Source organism: Lutra lutra, chromosome 17 (genome assembly GCF_902655055.1).
Source record: "Lutra lutra chromosome 17, mLutLut1.2, whole genome shotgun sequence".
In the NCBI taxonomy this organism is placed as follows: domain Eukaryota; kingdom Metazoa; phylum Chordata; class Mammalia; order Carnivora; family Mustelidae; genus Lutra; species Lutra lutra.
Genome location: NC_062294.1, coordinates 11,232,274 through 11,246,078, shown reverse-complemented (window position 1 = coordinate 11,246,078; position 13,805 = coordinate 11,232,274). Strand labels below are relative to the sequence as shown.

The following is a 13,805-nucleotide window of genomic DNA, read 5'->3' as shown; positions in this document are numbered from 1 at the left end:
CATCTAGTGGGTAGAGGCCAGGGATGCTGGGAGACATTCCCTTATGCACAAAAAAGGCCCCACAACAGAGAATTGTCTAGTTCAAAATGTTAAGTGCTGAGGTATGTGCTGTATTTTATTTTGTTTTTTAAAGATTTTTTTTTTTTAAATTTCAAACAGACAGAGATCACAAGTAAGCAGAGCAGCAGGCAGAGAGAGAGAGGGGGAAGCAGGCTCCCGGCTGAGTAGAGAGCCCGATGCAGGGCTCGATCCCAGGACCCTGAGATCATGACCTGAGCCGAAGGCAGAAGCTTAACCCACTGAGCCACCCAGAAGCCCCTCTGCTGTATTTTAATACTATTTTGATTACACTATTACAAGTAGTGCTTACATTACTTCCCAGTAACTGATATTTTTTCCTTGTTTATTTTTCATTGCGTGTTTCTCCATCTTGACAGTGTTGGTTGGCCACCTCCATTTCTTCATCACACTGATCAATGCTCAGTTAAAATGTTCTTTAAAAGGGAAATTATTTCTGTTTCATTAAGGTTTTTTTCTTGAGGTTTTATCCTGTTCCTTTGTTCATAGAATATTCCTCTGGTTCTCTGCTTGACTCTCTGTGTGGTTCTGGACTCTCTGTTCATTAGATAAAACAACCAACTACCCCAGTGTTGAAGGAGTTAGTACCTCCTGTGGGATATTAACCTTATCGTTCAAATCTGCCCTAGTTCTTGGTTGTCTTTCAAACATTTGTGTTTGTCCAAGCAGCCTATTTTTAGTGGCTTCTAGTAGTTGAGGGCGTGGAAAGACCTGTCCGTGTCCCCGAGGGGTGGCATGGGGGAGAATCTAAGTGGGCGCCAAGATTCAGGCTGATTGAAAACCAGACTTTCAGACAGTAGTTTTAAAGTATGCAAATATATACTACTCTGGGACCGCAAGTGTAAGCCTTGTTGGCCACCAAAGCCAGGTGAGAGCGGTGTCCCCTGCTGGCAGCCACAAAAATGGGGGCCTCGGGCATAAAATCAGGGCCTCTGTGTTGAAGCTGAGGCCTCAGATCTAAGACTGGGCACCAGAGGTAAAACGGGGCACCCCATATAAAAATAGGATGCCCGGGTGGCTCAGTGGGTTAAACCTCTGCCTTCGGCTCAGGTCATGATCTCAGGGTTCTGGGATCGAGGCCCGCGTTGGGCTCTCTGCTCAGTGGGGAGTCTGCTTCTCCCTCTCTCTCTGCGTACCTGTGACCTCTCTCTCTCAAATAAATAAATAAAATCTTAAAAAAAAAAAAAAATAGGACGCCCTCTTGACATAAAACCCAGCACCTGACGTAAAGCAGACACCTGGTGTAAAACCGGGCATGTGACGTAAACCCGGCACGTAAAAACGTGCCACTAACGCCGCACGTAAAATCTCCCCTCCGCAGGCCACGGCCGCTGTGGAGGGAAAGTGCAAAGATGGCGCCCACCAGTGTCGGGGGGTGGGGTGGGGGAGAACCCCTCAACAGGCTTCCAGACTCCAGTCGAACCAGGTGCCTGCCCCTCACATCCTCGCTCCAAGACGAGAAAGGAGCCTCAGCCACGCGGAGTCCCGGCTGCCCCGTCGCCGCTTCTGCGCTGGACCCGGCCGGTGAGTCTGAGCGCGGCCTGTGCAAACTGTTTTTCACATCTGTGAGGTCTGAGTCTGTCTGCTGGACGCGAGCCTGGTTGGTTTCCAAAGCTGGAGGTTATGGGGAGTTGTCTCTCAGGGGCAGGTCTTCAAAGCTGGGAGTTCCCGATGTGGGACTCAAAGTCTTCACTCTTCCAGGAGAAGCTTCGGTTTTGAGTTCACAAGGGCTTATTGGGTCTCTGGGTGGGGTGAGGTTGGAGGGTTTACAGAGAGATTCCCTCCCGGGTTCTCCTCCGACTTTTGGGTCTATGTGGTCCTTTGCTGAGGCACAGGAGTCCTTCAGCCAGTTTTGGGTCCCCTCCCCCCACCCCCCAAGAGGACGTTGTTCTATAGGTAGCTGCAGATCTGGTATGTTCGTGGGAGGAGCTGAATTTAGGATTCTTTTATGTCACCGTCTTGAACGGGAACCATCTCAAGATTTTCTTGAATATTCTATGTTCCACTGCTGTTGTTTCTTTTAACAAGAGAGGAAACTGAGGACAAAAGTGGGCCAAAAGGTTATAGACCAACGTGGTGGTAGTTAGGTGTCAATATACTGGGATCTTAATTTGCAAGTCAGTGTCCCATCCTGCTCGTGTTTGTCCCCCTTTGAGGGACGCAATTTTGTCCTCTGGTTTGTTTTTAAATGTAGAAATCAAGAGAAACAGGCAGCTTCTCATCTGTATTCCTAATGTTTCAAGAGACTCTCATATTTCTTAGCAATATTTTCCCGATAGCATTAAATTAGATACCTGGTACAAAAGAACTGTACCCAGTTCTCCACATCATGTCCATCATGTCCTATTAGTGGTGATAGGAAAAAAAAAAACAAAACTACAGGAGAATGAAAACTTTGTAACAATTATGGAGTATGTAAATATTCTCATAGACTCTGGATAAATTGCTCTAAGAAATTTATAGAAATGGTTTGTAAATATCACAATTCTTTTTTTTTCCTACTTTAATCAGACATCATAATTTATGTGCTATGCTAGTACACCTCAGCTTGACTTTGACTTTTGGTGATCCATACTTGTTGATGAATTTCTGGAATCTTGCTAATGTCTATCTCAATTACAACTCCCAGAAAACATTTTTTTTTCTCCATATGATGTGTGTAATCAGAATTTAGTAGTCTGCAATGGGTTACCTCTTTTGAAGTGAGCTAGTAAGGTGTGGCTTAACTCACCTTTACTGTGGAATCAGCCAGTAATATCCAGCTTAAAAACTTCCTAAAAACAGAGCAGGGATCCAACCTCCATTCTGGATAAAATCTTTCTGTTTTAACTTACATGTTTATTTTATATTACATTTTCTTAGTGTTTTGTGACTTACAAAGCATTTTTGCTTTTAATCTTTATAGCACTTTCTTAGGTATGTAGGGAAATATATTCCTAATTCCGTATGCTTTCTACTCCATCATAAAAATTCATCTCTGAATAGCCCCAACAGACTGTAAGCTTTTGTAAGGCTGGAAGCACATTTTATACTTCTTTGCATCACATCAGTGCCCTTAATAGGAAAAAGTAAACGTGTTTTTGTTGATTTATCCATTGTAAAAATTTAGTACAGGGGAACTCAAAATACCTAGACAACATGCCAGATTTGGCAAACTCTTTTAGGATTAAGCAAATTCTAAATTTTTAGGACCCCAGTCAGTCAATTCCCAATGTGTATTTGAGATGTGAAATTCATAGAGTTAGTATGAAATATAAGTTTCTCCATGCCTGTTTAAAGTTTAGTTTTATTTCATTTCCTGAAACTTGGTCTGTTCTTATAATGTTGAAGGTAAAATTATAGAGAAATCATTATATTATTTACAAATATAAAGAAATGCAAGAATTGGCTGCCATCTAGACTCTCCAGGAATTGCCTTTATTATTATTTTAAAAATTTCATAAGAACATATGAATGTATGACGAGACAGTCTATTTGGAAATATCAAACAAAGGACCAATGCTGTCAATTTTTTCATTGTCATCTAGCATTTTTACACAGATAAAATTTTTAGCCACTGAAAATATTTCACCACATGTGAAAGCACAGTGTTGAGTGGCATAGGAATAAAATGGTATGGTTCTGAGTCTTGATTGTGATATTAAGCATTTGTCCAAATCTCTGCAACTCATGATAATTATACATATTTCACATGATACTTATAAAAATTAAATGAGATTATATGATTGTACTTTGTAAATGGAAAGGTGTTACAAAACGTTAACTATGATTTGTTGGAAGTTTGGGGAATGGTCAGCAATATTTTGCATAATAAGTTACTCCAAGACTTACTGGTGTGAAAAAAATGATTTTATTTGCTTGTACTTTCATGGCTGAGGAAATTTGGAAATGGTTTGACTGGGCAGCTCTTGATGGGGTCTGTTGTGCAATTGTGATCACATGTTGACTATCCTTGTAATCATCTAAAGACTTGAATGACAGGATGTTCTGGATGGGTCACTCACATGACTGGGAACTGAAGCGGGTGGTAAGCTAGAACTGTAGCCGGGGCTGTAAGAGCTTCTTTCGTTACTCCTCCTCTTCAGGGTGGTGGTTTCAGGGTAGCCATTTATTAAATGAATTCCCTAGGATGAGTGTCCCAAGAAAGCCAGATAGAGGCTTTGGAGGTCCTGCGGCATCATTTAGTCTTCATCTGCTTGGTTACAAGCAAGTCACTAATGTTTAAGAAGGGAAGATAAACTTCCCATCTTTCAATGGGAGGAGTATCAGTGATATCACAGACATGTTTTAAAACCACCTCTTGTAATTAGAAAATTCCGAGTAGAGAGAGAAATTAAGTGGGCATGTTTTGGAAAATGAGTTAGACCATGTATTTACAAAAATTTTTAAAGAATATTTTCCTCTTCCTAATTATATTCTATACCAACATTGTTTTGATGATTCGGCGAAAGTGGTGGTGGGATTTCTCATATTTTAGAGAGACCCATCTTGTTCTCTAGGAAAATCCTCTATGTCCCATTATTTGAGGGGATGGCCTATCCCTGGATATCTTCTTTGTTGCTTAATAGGATGCAGAGTTGTTTTTTGTAGTTTCATTTGATTCATTTATTTGAGCTTCATGGCTTTGCCATTTTCAGGAATTCTGTAATCAATAGGCAAATATTCCTAACCTTTTGGCAGTTTAATAACCAATGACTCTATACTATTATTAGCTTGTATCTCTTTCAGAGGCCAATTATCCCAGCAGGTGATTAGGTTTTATCTCAGGCATCCCAGGTGGGGATTTTCCCAGCCTGCTTTGTAGCAATCCCCAAGGTACCTCACAATCACATCTTCTCTATCTGGCACTCCTATAAACTGGCTGCCAGGTGCAGTTCACTCTTCCAGAGAAGGATTAGCTAATTTGCATCCATATGTGCTTTGTCATGTAGAAGGATTGGCAGGGAAAGTTGCTGGTGGTACAATTCCTGCCCCCAGGTGAAGCCAAACCTCTCACTGTGAAGTCCAGTGGGCATATTTTGAGGCGGCTGCCTGCCAAAGAGAAGGCTCTGTTGTTGCATTGTTCTCAGCAAAAAGCAAATCTTTGCTGTAAGAGCCTCAGAATTTCCAGCATTGGGTTAAGAAAGTTGAAGGAAGTGTGTGTTTCATGGAAGAATAGAAGATAGCTAGCATATCTTCTAGTGACATGTGGGGAATAATGTTTGTGTGATTGTTGTTATTGTATTAAATTCATCCCCTTTAGTCAGCCTTCTTGTTAGAGCTTTTCTGATTCTTGAGAGCCCCTGTCACTGGACCTGTGTGGCAATAGGTTCTCATGGCATCTTAGAAAGTACATGCCTGCCACCATGAGCTGCCTGGGACAATTTCCGCAATATCTGGCTAGAAGGGAGAGATTTCAGAATGCAGATGCTGCCACAAAACAATATACGGTGCTGGTTACCTTATATTGATTTTACCAAAAATGTTCATAGCGACCGCTCTCTGACAATACTTACTATGGTGAAGTCATTTACTGTGGCAGGAAGAGTTCAGGCACAAGATTTCAAATTCCTATAATTCCTGAAGGTGCGACCTAGGGCAAGTCATGCAATATCTCTAAGCCTTGGTGTTCTCAACTGTAAGTTGGAGATGATATGATAGATTTGTGAGGTCATTGTCAACATTCAATGAAGTACAGTGCTCATTGGTCAAATGAATGCTGATGAATCAACTGACTGTATGATAAATGATCCCAGGTTGTGGCAGAGGGCAAAGTGTGGTTGGAAATGACTCATTCGAAATATTATCATCTGACTCAGTAGAAATACTCATTTTAAATTAAACCCTGGCTGTTTGGACTAAATAAAATGAACTTTCATTTTTCAGTCTACTTGAGAATAATTTGTGTTGTTTATTGGATTAGTCAGGAGTTGGTCAGGAGAAAGGAAATTACTTCAGGTATTTCAAACCAGAAGGAAATTAATATAGGGGATTAGAGGCTTTCAAAACAAAAGGAAGGGGTAAGGGAGAAAACATCTGTAATAAGTTCAGGAATTTCAAGGTATCTCTGCCAATGAGTCCATTTGCCCACATCCCTAAAGTTGGTGATATGCAGGAGGACACTTTGAAAGGCTTGGAAAATTGCCTCATCTGCCATTTGCTGAAACCTTCACTTTGCCCCACCATTGCTTCATGGGAATTGTTGTCTCTTTCATTTTCACCTTCCAGATCTCTGTGCTGTGCCCCTCACTTTGGTTTAAAGGACAATGACACTGATAAATATCTCATGGATAATTTGTGTATGTGGATTAGTATCTGATTGAAAATAACTTTGTAAACTTGAACATACTGTATTATGGATTTTTTTCTAGAAGACAAGCTTTGCTTCATGAGATTCAGCCTTTAGAATAATTTAACAGGGAAATAGTAAACTGATTTAAGAAAATATAGGTGGATACAAATTCAATTTGGATTACAACCTCTCTGAATTACTGCTTTATAATGGACAGTGAGCTGTTTTCCAAAGCTTTGCTCTGGGTGGGATTGTTGAGGAGACACAGTGTGCTTATAAGGCCAAGCTGCTGGTCTCTCTGAAGGATAGATTCTCTGGATCTTTAGCTCCTGGGCTCTACTTTTATAAAAATTGTTAGGTAATCAGCTTTGAGCCACTAACTCAGATCCAGCAGGCATATGAACTGCTTTGCAATCCATGTTGATTTTTTGATTAATTGACAATATGGTACATTGAATCTATAATAGAGTGAGAAGAATCCATAAAAAACTCTACCACTTCAGGTCTTTTTTCCTTTCAGGGAGTGCTCTCTGTAAATAGGGAACCAGGATATTCTCCTTTCAACTTTGATGAAAAAGATTTTCTAATGTACTTGTGCTGAACTTTGGGGGTTGGAAAGATGAATGCTTTAAGGATTGGTACCCTTTGTGGAAAATTCTGTACCCATGTTTAGACAAAGCTCCCTCCTTTTTGAGCAGCCTGGCATGTTTTTTTGGCGCCTTCCAACTGTGTTCTTCCTTGTGCCTCCTTCCTTTTTTTTTTTTTTTTTTTTTTTTTTTTGAGCTTTTATATTTGAGTTTATTCTTCATTTAACTTTTAAAACACTACTATAGTTGAATATTAAAACAAAAACAATAGCAAGTAGTGAGCTATGATTATAGTCCTTCACTCATTCACTACTGCACATAAAATGCCAGCAGTGTTATTCATTGGCCCCATTAAGAGGTCTGACACTGAACACCACCCCTGGGATGATGTTCATCATCCTCATATGCTTCCCCATTGTAATGGCGCCGTCTTTCCTGATTTGGATCAAAGTCCACCAGTTCTACCTGGTCCATTTCATCAGTCTCTTCTACTTCCTTCCTCTCAGGTAGGAGTTTTTCCAGCAAAGAGAGTTTATCAGGAGACAGAAAGCCATTCTCAGGAAAGTTTACCTTAAATTCGATGATGAGGCGACCCTTCTCATATGGCCTACGATAAATTGGCATGCCTTCATTTAGCACACACTTGATATCTCCATGCTTGACAATTTGACCTGGATGAGAGGTGATGACAATGGTTCGGTTGTCCAGAGTAGATATTGGCTTTTGGAAACCGCACAGTGCTTCAACCAGCTGTATGTCCATACACATGAAAAGGTCTTCTCCTCGCCGAGTAAACACAGCATGGTCCTTCTGATCTAAAACAATGATAATATCTCCTGGTTCCAGTCCTGGTTCTTGGTCTCCTTCACCATGGAATGTTATCTTCTGGCCATCTTTCATGCCTTTGTCAATATGAACTTCTAGAATCTTCTTCTCTCGAACTATCTTCCTTCCATTGCAGCTTTTACATCTATCTTTAGGACTGATCCGTTCCCCATGGCCCTGGCACTCCATGCACACAGACTGAATTTGCTGAACCATTCCAGGTCTTATTTGATGAATTCTTATTTGCATTCCAGTACCTCGGCAATTGGGACAACACTCAACTGCTCCTTTCTTACCACCTCGGCCTTCACATTTATCGCAAATCACATTCTTTTGCAGAGCTAGTTTTCTTGTTGCACCATTATATAAATCTTCTAAGGTTACTGAGAGCTGATGCACAACATTTTTACCTCTCCTTTCTCTCTGCATTCTTCCTCCTCCTCCAAAAAAACATATCAAAGATGTCCATGGGGGAGCCAAAACCACCACCAGCTCCACCTTCTTTAATTGCCTGTTCACCTCCTTTGTCATATAATTCCCTTTTCTTTGCATCAGAGAGTACTTCATAAGCTTGAGAAATCTGTTTAAACTTCTCTCCTTCATTTGGATTCTTATCAGGGTGGTACTTTAAGGCCAGTTTCCTGTAGGCCTTTTTCAGTTCTTCTTGGGTGGCATTGGGTTTGACCCCCAAAACATCATAGTAAGTGGTTTCTTTCACCATTTTCTACAGCCGGTGAGAGGGCCGAGGCCGATGTGGGGGAGCGGGAAGGAGCGCGTTGCTGGGCGCAGCTCGGGTAGCCGCCGCTCCTCCGCGTCTCACCGAGCGTTCTGGAAAGTTCCGCCCTTGTGCCTCCTTCCTTAAATGTAATGACCAGGTATAGACACCATTGTGTTCTACCCTATCCTCTGAGGACATTGTCCCTGTCTCCATTCCCTGATTTCCTTTCTGTAACTGCATACCCATAAGGTATCAGTTATATCCTTGGATTGCCCTTGAAGTGCCAAAAAAAAAACTAAAGGAAGCAGACCTTTGTCATAGTGAAACTGTAGTCCCATGTAATTGGGCTGGAAGTAGTGATTGCAAATGAAATTTTGAACGAGGAAGCTGTGGAACTTTTTTGGGTATTTGTCTTCAAGACATTTGAACCATCTTTAAAGCTCTATTAATCAGTCCTCCTTTCTATCCCAGCCCTGACTGCTGACCCTGAGCTGGCAGTAGAAGTTAAGCCCCTCTGTGGAAGTGATTTAGTGTTACTTCTCTGTGGATAAAGACCCAGAATCATGGATAAAGACAAAGAAATGGCAATCTGATGTCACTTACAAAGCAGAAGTTAAAACAAAGTCATTAATGGTAGATAATGTTTTATGTGTATCCTATATTGAGTAGAGGCAGCTGGTGTTCTAAAAAGGGTAGATTTTTCTTCATATGTGTAAATGTGTGTGTGTGTGCATGTGTGTATAGCTTTTATATATATTGTCTACAGATTTTCAGATTGTTAAAGAAAATAAGTTTGGAACAATACTGTCATTCTTACATATTTTGCTTCCCTTTGAGAGTTTATTAGGCAGTTACCATATTTTTATTTTTATTTTTATTTATTTATTTATTTATTTTGAAAGATTTCATTTATTTATTTGACAGAAATCACAAGTAGGTGGAGAGGCAGGCAGAGAGAGAGGGGGAAGCAGACTCCCTGCTGAGCAGAGAGCCTGATACGGGCTTGATCCTAGGACCCCAAGACCATGACCTGAGCCGAAAGGCAGAGGCTTTAACCCACTGAGCCGCCCAGGCGCCCCAGCAGTTGCCATATTTTAAAATGTGATCTATATTTGCAATATGACAGATTCAGATTTTTGGCTCATGAGAACTCCCTAAGAACATATTTGGCAAAGGGTGTCCACTTGCCTTCAGTGTCCATGAAAGGAATGAAGCAAAGTAGCAGGTAATGGGGCAATTGTGATACATGTACTGGTCAGAGTTTGTTTGTTTGTTTGTTACTGGTCAGAGTGGTGTTGAGAAGAATTAGAGGGAAAAGGAACAAGCAGTCTTTACTCTGCCCCTACTCTTCTTGCAAAGCATTGTATTCTCATCTCTTTCCAACTTCCTGCACTTGTGCATGTGCTTGTTTTTCCTGCTAGGTTATAATAACCTTTAAAGAAACCTTAGTTCATTTTTTTCCCCTCAAAGCACCTAGTGGTGCTCCTTGAATACATTTTAATAACCCAGGAGGTAGACTTAATTATTTGTAATTCTTAGGCTAAAGGATGAGTGTGCTTTGTAAACCACCATTGGTAGCGAGAAAATTCAGGTTATTAGGTTATCACTCTCAGTTGAATGTGGCTTGCAAAAAGATATGTCCAAATCCTAATTCCTAGAAACTGTGGTTGTGATTTTATTGGGAAAAAGAGTCTTTGTAGATGAAATTAAGGTAAGGATCTTGAGATAAAGAGATCAGCCTGGATTATCCAGGTCGGCTCTAAATGCAGTAAGTTTCCTGTAAGAGACACGTGAGGGAGATTCCAAGAGAGAAGAGGGGGAGGCAGCATGACCATGGAGAAGGGATGTGGCCACAAGCCAAGGAACAACATTATGGCAGCCACTGGATACTGGGAGAAAGACATGGAATGGATTATCAGCCCATGATAGTACCCTGAGGCAGTGTAGTCCTGCTGGTATTTTGATTTTGGACTTTTGGGCCCTAGGACTATAAGAGAACAAGTTTTTGTTTATTTACCGAGTTTGCCACTGCCCTAGAAAACTAACACACCTTAGTTATTTCTGGACAAGTTCACTAGACACTACCCTCCCTGTATCTGGAGCACGTGGGAGGCAAGGTCCTGCCCTAGGTTTCCTGATGTTGTTTTCTTAAATGCTTTACAACCCCATGCTGGAGGGCTTCTCCTTGGCATATAGATTCAGGGGCAGTGAATACATGTCCTGCCTGAAATCAAAACTATAGTTTCTGCACTATCCAGAGAACAGCTGAGCCCAGGAGTTGAGGGTCAGGCAGGGTAGGTGCTGTTGTTAAAACCTCCTGCTTTTTTGAACAATCTGCCAGAACCCTACATTTACTGTTGTTCAGAATTGAATTCCTATAGGGAGACAAGGTACTCTTAGACGACAGAGACTGTTTCAAGATAACAGCCAAACACAGTGATGACAGTGCAATAGAGAAGGAAATCATAGGGAAGGGAGTGTTTGTATGTAGACAAATACTTTCTGGAGGAAGTAAGTCATGAGCTGGACTGTGATGAAAAAAATAGAGGGTTTGAATAAGTGGCGTGTGGAAAGGAATATATTTTAGGTGGTAGCACAGAAGAAAGAATAAGCAGAAGGGATGGAAACTAGTGATTGCTTGAAGGGAAGACCAGGAGAACCATGTTCTAGATGGGCTAGAGTGTTCAGTTTGGGTTTATTAATCTAGGGATGCACTGAGGTTTGGTGAGCAAGGTAGTGAGTCTGCATGCTTTGAAGAAGTTATCACCAATGATGTGATGACATTGTGGGTGGCATCCATTACTCCATCCAAGTCTCCTCCTTCAGCAAACTTCCTTGACTTCTCCAGGCAAGGATAAGTGCCCTCTTTTCCTATGTATCCCATGCATAACCCCATCACTGCTGTGGAGTATCTCTCTCTGTGGTTTGGATTCTTCCTAACCTTAGAAGGCCCCCAAGGGAAGTGTATTTCAAGCACCTGGTATAGGACATGGCTTCTGGCAGGTGCTTGGGTTCTAGCAGGAACTCAGCAGATTTTCAGGAGTGACACCCCTAGGAGATTAAAGACCTATATTTCAGCTATAAAGCTGTAGTATGGCCAGAAACTGTACAAAGAGTTTTAAGGCATTGTTCATGCTTGGTCAAAGCATGACCATGGTGCCTAACTCAGGAGGAACACTCTTTCACGTTTTCAGTTTTTGCACATGGCCCCCCTAAGTGGAAAGCATGTCTTCATTGAGTCAGTGTCAGGTTCAGAGGAAATGTGTCACTAAAGGACAGGGAAATTGCTAGTGTTTAATTGAGGACCAATTGTGTACTGAAAACTGTATTTGAGATCTTATGCTAAGCAAGAGTTTTTCTGCCTTGGATATCACTGAACTTGTATTCTGTCCACTTTCTTCTAAGTGTGTAATGTGCTAGGGTGAAGGAAAGAAGGAGCCTGGGACCAAAGATGTACTGGCAGGATTGGTGGGAAACATGCCAATTACCCTCCTCTCTGGGAGACATGAAAGGGAGACACATTAAAAAGGAATGTGAAGGGATGGGGTTGGAGAGCAGAGAGACAACATAACCTAACAGCCTGTGCTGTCTTTGCTGTGTGAGCTGCTGGATGCAGATGACAGTCGAAGGCATTTGTTGTGATGGATGTGTAAAACATAGTTCCTGCCTTCAGGGTAGTGGATGAGAGACAGGAGATGTGTATTTCCTGGCTTTTATGTATCTGAGCAGTTTGCAAACAGCAGCCAAGTATCTTAGAGTGCTGGCTTTATAGTTTCCCCTCTTACCATGGCTCCCTCTACATACCTATAAGCATCAAGGATGCATTGCCTAAAACAGGTTCCCAAATATCTGGATACATTTAGTCCTTTAGAAAAAATGGAGAATAGTGGGAAGCTGATAAAATTTTATGCCAGCAATTCTACATTTCACCTATGCCACTATCCACGCTGGGTGTTTATATCTGAGCCTCTTTCCCTTCTTAGTTGGCAACTTTAGGGCATATCATTATTGATTTTAGATCTGGGTTTAACCTATTTCCATACAGAGTAATTAGTTGGAACATAAGATAATTTGTGTCTTCTTCTAAAAAATTCTCTCTGCAAAATAGTCCTCTACCCTCTTCTAATGGGTGGCAATCCAGGCTTGAGTCTCAGTGTGATGAAATGACTGTATAATTTTCTAACCATCACCTTTGTCTTATCCTGGAACAGGACTTAGAAGACCTTTAGTGTGTTTACTTGCTTTTGTAAAAGGATAAGCAGGGGTGCCTGGGTGGCTCTGGCAGTTAAGTGTCTGACTCTTGATTTTAGTTCAGGTCCTGATCCCAGGGTCATGAGATGGGGCCCCACACTGGGCTCTGTGCTGGGCATGGAGTTGGCTTAAGCTTCTCTTTTTCCCTTTCCCTTTACCCCTCCTTCCGTTCATACTCTTTCTCTCTCTCTTTCTCCAAAAAAGGATAAGCAGATTTTATTTATATACCTCACTGAATCACAACGCAACATGGTTCAACAAAATAAACTACTCACACAATATAGTTAGGAAGGAATGTTTTGAATCTCATAAAATGCTTTTATTCAGTGGGAAAGCTGATTAAGAGTGTATACAGTGGGAGTCCAGGAAGTGATGGCATAACAAGATATATTTGTTAAACTCTCCTGGAGTAGAGGCATAGGTGCTTCAACATTTACATCTCTCTATGTTTGCTATTTACACAAAGTGTGTAGTACAATTATCTGTTAAAATGTATTTTCACTTTGTGAAAACACTTTGTGTTGGGATATCAAATGTTTTACCCCCTAATATCATCAGTAAACTCTCTCATAAGTTTTTTTTTTAATATTTTATTTATTTATTTGACAGACAGAGATCACAAGTAGGCAGAGAGGCAGGCAGAGAGAGAGAGAGAGAGAGGAGGAAGCAGGCTCCCCGCCGAGCAGAGAGCCCGATGCGGGGCTTGATCCCAGGACCCTGAGATCATGACCTGAGCCGAAGGCAGAGGCTTTAACCCACTGAGCCACCCAGGTGCCCTCTCATAAGTTTTTTAAAGAAAGAAATATAAGTAAATCTGGACATAGCCACCGAAATACCCCAAATAAAAATACTAACAATATTTAGCATGGTTGGAGATACAGAGCAACTGGGATCTCTCTCTCTCTCTTTTCTTTTTTTCAGTTTATTTTTTTTTTAAAGTAATCTCCACATCCAATGTGGGGCTCAAACTCATGACCCCAAGATCAAGAGTGGCATGGTTTTCTGACTGAGCTAGCTGGGTGCCCCACAACTGGGATTCATATACATTATGGATAAGAGCATAAATTGGTACAAC

General features: G+C 41.3%; 1 pseudogene; it reads right to left on the bottom strand.

Moving 5' to 3' along the window:
* Positions 1-7,133: 7,133 nt before the first annotated feature.
* Positions 7,134-8,599, bottom strand: LOC125089923 (dnaJ homolog subfamily A member 1-like; annotated as a pseudogene).
* Positions 8,600-13,805: the final 5,206 nt, after the last annotated feature.